This window comes from Oncorhynchus nerka, linkage group LG28 (genome assembly GCF_034236695.1).
Source record: "Oncorhynchus nerka isolate Pitt River linkage group LG28, Oner_Uvic_2.0, whole genome shotgun sequence".
Taxonomy (NCBI): domain Eukaryota; kingdom Metazoa; phylum Chordata; class Actinopteri; order Salmoniformes; family Salmonidae; genus Oncorhynchus; species Oncorhynchus nerka.
In genome coordinates this window covers 41,362,343-41,374,361 of record NC_088423.1, presented here as the reverse complement: position 1 = coordinate 41,374,361, position 12,019 = coordinate 41,362,343, and positions in this window count along the sequence as shown.

Here is a 12,019-nt window from a genome sequence, read left to right as displayed (position 1 = left end):
ATTTCTGATCAATTTTATGTTATTTTAACGGACAAAAAATGTGCTTTTCTTTCAAAAACAAGGACATTTCTAAGTGAACCCAAACGTTTGAATGGTAGTGGCCATGAATGAGAAAAGGAGAGACAAATGAGAGAGAAAATTGGACAAAAGAGTGATGAATTTCAAACAGCAAACAATGGCTAGACATTGCAGTGTGAGTGTTGCGGTCCACTGGTCTATGCTTTTGAAGTGGGTATCTGCATTCCTTGTATCCCCATGCTTACCCCATTTGTAAGAGCTCTCTGCATATTGGGGTGCTTGTGTGTTTCGGTGCATACCTCGTCTTTCTCTATTGTTGCTTCATTCCTTTCTCGTTTTTAACAGTTGAATGAAATACGTTTTGTTGTTCTTACATTCATCATTCTAATAATATCATTGAATAATATAGGACTATAATTACATGTAGAAGGCTTTTAATTCTCTTCACAAAGATTTAATGGTTATGGGTCGGAATAAATAACTGCTATAGCCTACCGCCATCGCATGTTTGCAGTTCTTTCAAACTACCTGTGAGTTCTATTGGATGCTGTACTTAACATTCAGTAAACACAAGCTTGCGTCCCTCTTCGAATAGTCTATTGGTATAGGAAATGCTGAGCAAAATAATGTCCAGCAAGCTATTTTACTCTAGCTTTTCCTGCATGGAACTCAAAGAGCTAAGGATAATTTTTTAAGGCGAGAGGCCAGTGGTGCACAGGTGCATGCATATTGCACAAGGGACAGAGGATAAAAGTTAGAAGCTTATTATGCATAACCCATCATGAATTAGCTAAATATAAGGATAACACTGCATTTAACTTATTACCTGAAGAGGTAGGCTAGGACATCTATAAAGCACATTCGGAAAGTTTTCAGACCCCTTGAATATTTCCACATTTTGTTACAGCGTTATTCTAAAATGGATTTGAAAACTCTGAAATGTACACACAATACCCCATAATGACAAAGCAAAAACATTTTTAAATTTTTATATTTTTCTAATTGTCCGTAGAGGTCCGAGACAGGATTGTGTCCAGGCACAGATCTGGGGAAGGGTACTAAAAGAAGTTCTGCAGCATTGAAGGTCCCCAAGAACACAGTGATCTCCACCATTCTTAAATGAAAGACGTTTGGAACCACCAAGACTCTTCCTAGATCTGGTCGCCCGGCCAAGCTGAGAAATCGGAGGAGAAGGTTCTTGGTCAGCGAGGTGACCAAGAACCCGATGGTCACTCTGACAGAGCTCTAGAGTTCCTCTGTGGAGATGGGAGAACCTTCCATAAGGATAACCATCTCTGCAGTACTTCACCAATCAGGCCTTCATAGTAGAACAGTCAGACAGGAGCCACTCCTTAGTTAAAAGCACATGACAGCCCGCTTGGAGCTTGCCAAAAGGCACCCAAAGACGATCACACTATGAGAAACAAGGTTCTCTGGGCTGATGAAACAAAGATCGAACTCTTTGGCCTGAATGCCAAGTGTCATGGCTGGAGGAAACCTGGCACCATCCCTAAGGTGAAGCATGGTGGTGGATGTTTATCAGCTGCAGATAACATTAATGCTACGCTACAGGACTGTAGCATTGAAGGTCCCCAAGAACACAGTGGCCTCCACCATTCTTAAATGAAAGACGTTTGGAACAACCCAGACTCTTCCTAGATCTGGCCGCCCGGCCAAGCTGAGAAATCAGAGGAGAAGGTTCTTGGTCAGCGAGGTGAACAAGATCCACAGATGACGCAATCTCAATCACACTCCACATTACCCTTTCCCACCTGAACAAATAGAACACCTATGTGAGAATGCTGTTCATTGAGAGCAGCTCAGCATTCAACACTACAGTGCCCACAAAGCTCATCACTAAGCTAAGGACCCTGGGACTAAACACCTCCCTCTACAACTGGATCCTGGACTTCCTGTCGGGCCGCCCCCAGGTGGTAAGAGTAAGGCAACAACACATCTGCCATGGTGATCCTCAACACGGGGCCCCTCAGAAGTTACCTCTTAGTCCCTTCCTCTACTGCCTGTTCACCCATGACTATGTGGACAAGCACGACTCCAACACCATCATTAAGTTTGCTGACGACACAACAGTGGTAGGCCTGATCACCAACAACGATGAGACAGAGCATAGACAGTACAACCTCTCACTCAACGTGAGCAACAACAAGAAGCTGATTGTGGACTACAGGAAAGGAAGGGCCGAAAATGCCCCCATTCACATCGACGGGGTGTGGTGAAACAGAGTTTCAATTTCATTGGTGTCCACATCACCAACAAACTATCATGGTCCAAACACACTAAGACAGTCTTGAAGAGGTAATGACAAAACGTTTTCCGCCTCAAGAGACTGGAAAGATTTGGCATGGGTCCCCAGATTTTCAAAAAGTTCTACCGCTGCAACATTGAGAGCATCCTGACCGGTTGAATCACTGACTGGTATGGCAACAGCTCGCCATCCATTATAGAGGGTACTGCGTACAAGTTTCCTGCTTGGCCCCAGTGATGTACATTAATTGCCAGGAAATACACTGCTAGTCAAATGTTTGGACATGCTTACTCATTCAAGGGTTTTTCTACACTGTAGAATCACAGTGAAGACATCAAAACTATGAAATAACACATTTGCAATCTGGTAGTAACCAAAAAAGTGTTAAACAACTCAAGATATATTTTGGATTTTAGATTCTTCAAAGTAACCACTCTTTGCCTTGATGTCAGCTTTGCACACTATTGGCATTCTCTCAACCAGCTTCACCTGTTACGCTTTTCCAACAGCCTTGAAGGAGTTCCCACAAATGCTGAGCACTTGTTGGCTGATTCTCCTTCACACTGCGGTCCAACTCATCATAAACTATCTCAATTGGTTTGAGGATGGGTGATTGTGGAGTCCAGGTCATCTGATGCAGCACGCCATCACTCTCCTTCTTGGTCTAATAGCCCTTACACAGCTTGGAGGTGTGTTGGGTCATTATAGTTCCACTAAGTGCAAACCAGATGGGATGGCGTAGAGCTGCAGAATGCTGTGGTAGCCATGCTGACTAAGTGTGCCTTGAATTCTAAATAAATCACAGACAGTGTCACTAGCAAACCACCCCCACACCCTCACACATTATCCCCCATGCTTCAAGGTGGGAACCACACATGCAGAGATCATGTGTTCACCTACTTTGCATCTCACAAAGACACAGTAGTTGAAACCAAAAATCTCAAATTGGACTCCTAAGATAAAAGGACAGATTTCCACCAGTCTAATGTCCATTGCTCATGTTTCTTGGCCAATGGAAGTCTCTTCTTACTGGTATCCTTTAGTGGTTTCTCCGCAGCAATTTGACAATGAAGGCCTGAAGAATCATCTGAAAAGTTGATTTTGAGATGTGCCTGTTACTTGAACTCTGTGAAGCATTTATTTGGGTTGCAATTTCTGAGGCTGGTAACTTTAATGAACTTATCCTCTGCAGCAGAGTAAAGTAATGATGGACTGTCATTTCTGTCATTTCTCTTTGCTTGTAACGGTTTTCTTCCGAGAAGGAGAAGAGGACCAAAATGCAGCATGGTTAGTGTTCAACATCTTTAATATAGACGACAAGCGAGAACACGACAAAATACAAAACAATAAATGTGAAAAGCGAAACAGTCATGTGTGGTGAAACAAACACAGACACGGAAACAACCACCCACCAACCCAAACACAAAACAAGCTACCTAAATATGGTTCCCAATCAGAGACAATGACTAACACCTGCCTCTGATTGAGAACCATATCAGGCCATACATAAAAACGGACAAACTAGACACACAACATAGAATGCCCACCCAGCTCACGTCCTGACCAACACTAAAACAAGGAAAACACAAAAGAACTATGGTCAGAATGTGACAGTCCCCCCCCCTCCCGCAGTGGCGGCTCTGGCGCTGGACGTGGACCCCACTCCACAATTGTCTTTGTCCACCTTCTTAGCGTGCTTTGGGTGGCGACCCTTGCCGCCGACCTTGGCCTAGGAACCCTAACAAAGGGCCACACCGGACTGAGGAGCGCCTCTGGACTGAGGGGTGCTTCATGACTGAGGGACAGCTCTGGACTGAAGGGCAGCTCATGACTGAGAGGCAGCTCATGACTGAGAGGTAGGTCATGACTGAGAGGTAGCTCATGACTGAGAGGTAGCTCATAACTGAGAGGTCGCTCCTGACCGAGGGGTAACTCATGACCGAGGGGTAGCTCAGGACTGAGAGGTATCTCAGGACTGAGAGGTAGCTCAGAACAGAGATAGCTCAGGCTGGTTGACGGCTCTGGCAGCTTCTGGCTGACTGACGGCTCTGGCAGCTCCTGGCTGACTAACGGCTCTGGCAGATCCTGGCCGACTGAAGGCTCTGGCAGATCCTGGCTGACTGACGGCTCTGGCAGATCCTGGCCGAATGGCGGCTCTGGCGGCGCCTGGCTGACTGGCGGCTCTGGCTGATCCTGGCTGACTGGCGGATCCTGGCTGACTGGCGGCTCTGGCGGATCATGGCCTAACTGGCGGCTCCTTGCAGACTGGCGGCTCTGGCGGCTTTTTGCAGACTGCTGGCTTTGGCGGCTCATGACAGACAGGAGACTCTAGCAGCTCTGGACAGACGGGAGATTCTAGCAGCTCTGGGCAGGCGGGAGACTCTAGCAGCTCTGGACAGGTGGGAGACTCTAGCAGCTCTGGACAGGCGGTAGACTTTAGCAGCTCTGGACAGGCGGGAGACTCTAGCAGCTCTGGACAGGCGGGAGACTCTAGCAGCTCTGGACAGGCGGGAGACTCTAGCAGCTCTGGACAGGCGGGAGACTCTAGCAGCTCTGGACAGGCGGGAGACTCTAGCAGCTCTGGACAAGCGGGAGACTCTAGCAGCACTGGACAGGCGGGAGACTCTAGCAGCTCTGGACAAGCGGGAGAGTCTAGCAGCTCTGGAGAGGCGGGAGACTCTAGCAGCTCTGGAGAGGCGGGAGACTAACAGCTCTGGACAGGTGGGAGACTCTAGCAGCTCTGGACAGGCGGGAGACTCTAGCAGCTCTGGACAGGCGGGAGACTCTAGCAGCTCTGGACAGGCGGGAGACTCTAGCAGCTCTGGAGAGGCGGGAGACTAACAGCTCTGGACAGGTGGGAGACTCTAGCAGCACTGGACAGGCGGGAGACTCTAGCAGCTCTGGACAAGCGGGAGAGTCTAGCAGCTCTGGAGAGGCGGGAGACTCTAGCAGCTCTGGAGAGGCGGGAGACTAACAGCTCTGGACAGGTGGGAGACTCTAGCAGTACTGGACAGGCGGGAGACTCTAGCAGCTCTGGACAGGCGGGAGACTCTAGCAGCTCTGGACAGGCGGGAGACTAGCAGCTCTGGACAGGCGGGAGACTAGCAGCTCTGGAGAGGCGGGAGACTCTGGCAGTTCTGGACAGGCGGGAGACTCTAGCAGCTCTGGACAGGTGGGAAACTCTAGCAGCTCTGGACAGGCGGAAGACTAGCAGCTCTGGACAGGCGAGGTGCACTGTAGGCCTGGTACGTGGTACCGGCATTGGTAGTACTGGGCCGAGGACACGCACCACAGGGCGAGTGCGGGGAGGAGAAACAGGGAGTACTCGGCTCTGGACACGCACAGGAAGCCTGGTGCGGGGGGCTGCCACCAGAGGGCTGGTGCGTGTAGGTGGCACTGGATAGACCGGACTGTGCAGGTGCACTGGAGCTCTTGAGCACCGAGCCTGCCCAACCTTACCTGGCTCGATGCCCACTCTAGCCCGGCCGATACGAGGAGCTATTATGTACCGCACCGGGCTATGCACCCGCACTGGAGACACCGTGCACTCCACAGCATAACACGGTGCCTGCCCGGTCCCTCTCGCTCTCCGGTAAGCACAGGAAGTTGGCGCAGGTCTCCTACCTGGCTTCGCCATACTCCCTGTGTGCCCCCCAATACATTTTTGGGGCTGACTCTTGGGCTTTCTACCGCGCCGCCGTGCTCGTTTCTCCAACTCCATTCTCCTGTAACCCTCCTCACTGCTCCAGCGAATCCCAGGCGGGCTCCGGCACTCTCCCTGGCTCGACCGCCCACCTGTCTATCTCTTTCCAAGTTGTATAGTCCAGATTCTGCTCCCATGTCCAGAAATCCTGACATTGCTGCCTCTCCTGCTCCTGCCCGTTACCACACTGTTTGGTCCTGTTGTGGTGGGTGGTTCTGAAACCTATTTCTTCTGCTGAAGGAGAGGAGGACCAAAATGCAGCATGGTTAGTGTTCAACATCTTTAATATAGACGACAAACGAGAACACGACAAAATACAAAACAATAAATGTGAAAACCGAAACAGTCCTGTGAGGTGAAACAAACACAGACACGGAAATAATCACCCACCAACCTGCCTCTGATTGAGAACCATATCAGGCCATACATAGAAACGGACAAACTAGACACACAACATAGAATACCCACCCAGCTCACGTCCTGACCAACACTAAAACAAGGAAAACACAAAAGAACTATGGTCAGAACGTGACATTGCTCTTTTACCAAATAGGGTTATCGTCGTTTTACTACCCCTACCTTGTCACAAAACAACTGATTGGCTCAAACACATTAAGGAAAGAAATTGCACAAATTCACTTTTACCAAGGCACACCTGTTAATTGAAATGCATTCTAGGTGACTACTCGATGAAGCTGGTTGAGAGAATGCCAAGCTTGTGCAAAGCTGTCAAAGCAAATCGTGGCTACTTTGAAGAATCTCAAATATAAAATAATGTCACTGGTGTAGAGAGGAGTCGGCAGGAGGCAGTCGCAGGTTTAGAACAACTGAGTTGATTTAAGCACCATCGATCAAAGAGGGACGAAACCCAAACGCTGTTGTGGTCAAAATATAAATAAAACATAAAGTACTCAGGAAATAGTAGGAGAGATTCCTCTCATGAAAACAAGTAACATCTTCAATGACCGACAAAGACAAATATCAGAGGGTGTATATATACAGTGATAGATTGGGGATTGGAACCAGGTGTGTGTAAGGATGATGAGACGAGTCCGGAGTTGATGAGTGAAGGGCGTTTGCCAGCAGTAGGTTCAGCAGAAGCTAGAAGGCCGGCGACACCAAACGCCTGAGCTGGACAGGAGGGGGAGCCAAAGCGAAGGCTGGTGTGACAGTACCCCCCCTGAGGCAATGCTCCAGCAGCGGGGAGCAGCGGACATTGGGGACAACCCCGGAGACGCGGTGCTGGTCGGTTGGGACTAGCTTAATCATGACGGGCCCAGGTGCCCTAAAAATGTACGGGTCCCTATCACCACCCATATTTCCCTTAAAATTAAAATAATTTTGTTGGTAAGGCTCTCTGTTAACTCTTGGTACTACCCATCCCGGAACCGGTAGAATTGTCATCAACTACACTAAATAGCATAGTGCAACGGTCAAAACATATTACTAGAAAATATTCATATTCATGAAATCACAAGTGAAATATAGCGAAACACAGCTTAGCCTTTTGTTAATCACCCTGTCATCTCAGATTTTGAAATGATGCTTTACAGCCAAAGCAAGACAAGCGTTTGTGTAAGTTTATCGATAGCATAGCATAGCATTATGTCCAGCTAGCAGCAGGAAGCTTGGTCACGAAAATCAGAAAAGCAATCAAATTAAAGGTTTACCTTTGATGATCTCCGGATGTTTTCACTCACGAGACTCCCAGTTAGACAGCAAATGTTCCTTTTGTTCCATAAAGATAATTTTTTAACCCAAAATACCTCCGTTTGTTGGTCACGTTATGTTGAGAAATCCACCGGAAATAGCGGTCACGACAACACCGAAACAAAATCCAAATTATATCCATAATATCGACAGAAACATGGCAAACATTTTTTATAATCAATCCTCAACGTTTTTTTCAAATATCTTTTCGACAATATATCAACCAGGACAATTGGCTTTTCAGTAGGAGCGAGAGGAAAAATGACTACCTCTAGAATCACCCTGAGAGCCCTCAGCTGGCCACTTACGCAATGTAGTCGTTTACGCTCATTCTTCAACATAAAGGCGTGAAACTACATCTAAAGCTGTAGACCCCTTAGGGAATACGTAGAAAACGGAATCTCGTTGATATCCCTTTCAATGGCCAATAGGGATGCATAGGAACACAACGGTTTCAAAATAAGAGGCACATCCTGATTGGATTTTTCTCAGGGTTTCGCCTGCAATATCCGTTCTGTTATACTCACAGACAATATTTTGACAGTTTTGTAAACTTTAGAGTGTTTTCTATCCTAGGCTGTCAATTATATGCATATTCTAGCATCTGGTCCTGAGAAATAGGCCGTTTACTTTGTGAACAATATTTTTCCAAAAATAAAAATAGTGCCCCCTAGTTTCAAGAGGATTACTAAGCATTGTAACAGCAGAACATAACCTAATCTAAGGCTACATTTGAAGCAGTTACCAGACAAGCCGCAATATAGCCAATACATTCAGCACCATGAAGGGGCTCAGAAATTATCCCGTATAAGTCGATCAGCACCACGGAATGCACAAAGCGGTCCAAAAACTATTTTATCTGAAAAAAAAAATAGAACTGCCATACCGGTATTTCAAATGATCTGCCTCCCGCAGAGGCATATTGCAAAAACACCAGCGATTCAATCAAGTTGAGCAATTAAACAGATTACTTAAATGGCAGCATGTCTTTAAACGGTATATGATGCGTATGTGCTTACTATTATTCTTATAGCCTAGTTAAACGTATAGGCTATGATGACAATGAAATGGCTCAGCGGCCGTGCACCAGAACATGGTTTCCAAAGACAGATCGAGCATAGTTGTACATTGACAAGCAATGTAAATTGACCTCAATAAATCTTGATTTATATAGGCTGTCTGAGTAACCTGCCCTGTAAAAATATACACTTACCCAATCATTTGATTGGCATTCGACAGGCCTTGCGCTCTGTGAAGTCGTTGACTATGGCATTCAATTCCATGGTTCTGGCCCTGGTGTTTTCAATGGACAGAATGGCCAACCCACTCATGCTCCATGCTGCTCCTCAGGTATGATTGAATTACTTTCAGTTTGGTAAAGGAGCACTCAGCACTGGCTACCGTTACAGGCAGAGTCATAAAAAGGAGCATGCTGTAACTACTTCCCCAAATGTAGCAGTGACTGAATTATAATCCACAATGAGCATTTTGGCCAGGTCTCTCACTGTAGTGCGCTTTGCCATTTCCTTCTAAAAACAGGCCCTGAAAGAGAACAATTGGCCAGGGAAGCTTGCTGATATATCTTTGCTGTAATGTTCAGCCAGCCGACTGGCGGTCTCGTAGAGCGCATCATCATCTGCGTTGGCCAGGGTAGTGGGATGGATGGAGTCAAGCAGACTTGATGATGCCCGCAGACCTTTAAATCTGTTTGACAGCTGGTGGATAACGATGTCAAGGTTTGCATTAAAGACGTTGACTCTAAAACGACTCTCCCTATCAGACAGTCGATCATCCTCGCATAGCTGATCAAAAGTATGCCTTGCCTTCTTTCTCCGAGTGACTTCAAATGTGTGACTTCAAACTCCTCATTTGTCGGCAAGGGTCTTTGCAGTGACGTTGGCCTTCTCAAAATCCTGTCTGAATCCGGACAGGATCTCTATCACGTCCTTGAGTAGGCTGACTGCCCTGTGCAGGTCTGCGTCTTTGGCCTGTAGCATTTTGGAGACGACGTTCACATTTTCTAAAACCTATATATAACAACATTTTTCCATTTTCTTTTTCAGTGCTGCTGCATCAACCCTCTCGTCCTTCTTGTCACCTTAAAGCACAATCTTGGTGAGAACCTTCATTACGTCCACATATCTGTATCTCAGGGCTGCAAGGGACTCATATCTAGATGTCCAGAGGGTTGGACACAGTCGTTTTGGAGTTACATTTTCTTTTTCTGATACAAAATCAAATATACCACTCAACATTGACCATCTCTTTATGCTATGCCCGAAGAAGGTGTATAACAGTTCAACATTATCATAAAACTGTTCAATCTCTGGCACATTTTTGACAGATTCGTTGAGAGCCAGGCTAAGATTGTGTGCTGCACATAAACAGCAAGCGGCTCTTTTTCGGATATTCCCCTCCTGCACACCCGAATAGACCCCACTCATGTTATCATACCCCTGCCAACGACATGTTGTAATATCCAGCCCATTGTCCTCTATGCTGCCCAGGATTTTACGTTGAAGCTCAGCTGCTGATGTGTCAGCAGTCTCCAGAAATCCTAAAAATGGTCAGATCTGTGGCGACATTATTTGCCTCCCTTATCGCTCTCACATAGCGATACACTTGTGGTGTCCTTAATAATAGACAAACAATGGGGCTTCCTCCGTCTCTCCCTGAATGTCAATACTTCACTCGCTAACATATAAATCAGCTCATTTTGGATTGGAGGACTGAGAAAGTTCATGGATCCTGTGGGGCATTCTAAAAGTTCTTTCAGAACTGGGTGGTAAAATGACAGCAGTTCAATTATACTGAGAAAATTCACACTGTTGGCCTGCCCCAGCTTTTCACGGTGCCCTCTGAACACCAAATTACATCATGCAAGTGTGAGAGTTACATTAACTATGCACTCCAAAACCTCTCGCCAGAAATTTGCTGCGTTACGCACGCCTCTCTCCATTTTTGCGTCAATAGTGCCATTGAGCAGTTCCGCAAATCAGGGCCCATCACCGGGCCCATGTACATCGAGGGCCCTGTTGTGACCGCACTGGCTGCACTGGCTAAAGCTACACCACTGGTCAGGACGACACCTGTGGAAGTCCCGAATGAGCGAAAGATCCAGGCCTCCCGCACCGGAACCCAGCACCTCTCTTTGGAACCGTAACCCTCCATGTCGACCTGGTACTGGAGAAGCCCCCCACGACACTGTGTGTCCAACAGGATGCGGATGGGGTACGCCGGGGCTCCCTCGACGTCCAAGGGATGGGGAGGTGTGTCGTGGAGTCCAGCACTAGCCACGGGACCAGCTGCCACCAGCCTGAGGAGAGATACATGAAATGAGGGTGAGATACGGTAATTGACGGGTAGCTATAATCTGTACATCACCTCATTGAGTCTCCTTAGGACTTTGAACGGCACCACAAAATGCAGGCGCAGGCGGAGGGGCAGGTACGTGGCACGAGTCTCTTGTAGGTCCCAGTACTCCTCCGGGATAGGGACGTGGGTGGCCTGGTCCGGACTTTCCACAGAGGTGTCTCAGACTGACACTCCTGCGACCAACCCAACAACCTCCTCTCTGTTATGCAACTGTAGCCAGGGGAAACCTAAAACTGTGGGGTGTGCAGGAGAGTCTAAGATGAGGAAAGTGATGCGTTCCTGGTGGTTGGGATTAACTGTGAGGAAAACTGACCGATCTAGGAAATTGCCTGCAGCACCTGAGTCCACTAGGGCAGGACTCAGCGGGGGGCCTGGATATTCAGGTAAGATGACAGGGAGGAGGACGGGCTGGATGGACAGAGAGTAGCAAGGCATGTCCACGCCTACCTGGTAAGCTGCAGGGGCGCTCCTCGTCCTGTTGCTTTCTTGCCTGGTTCTCCAGGTGTTCCAGTGGTGGTCTGAGGAGCAGAGACACTGTTGATGGCTGCGTTGACGTTCCTCAGGGGGAAGGTAAGTCTTCCCCACCTCCAATGGCTCAGTCTCGCTGGAGGTTCCTGGGAGAGCCCCCAACCCCCGGGATGGGTGACAATGGGCACACAGGACATTATTAGGCGGAAGTCCATGGCGATGAAACTGGTCCAGCGTGAGATCCTCATCGCGACAGGCCAGCTCGGTCTGGACGTCCGCCTGTAGCCCTCTGCGGGAAACCGTCAACATGACCTGGTTGTTCCAGCCAGTGGACACAGCCACCGTTCAGAAATCCAAAGCGTACTCCGACGCTGTCCTGGACCCCTGGCGTAGACTGAGGAGATGCTCACCTCCCTCTCGGCCCTCTGTAGGGTGGTCAAAGATGGCATTGAAGAGTTGCGTGAAGCACTAATAGGACT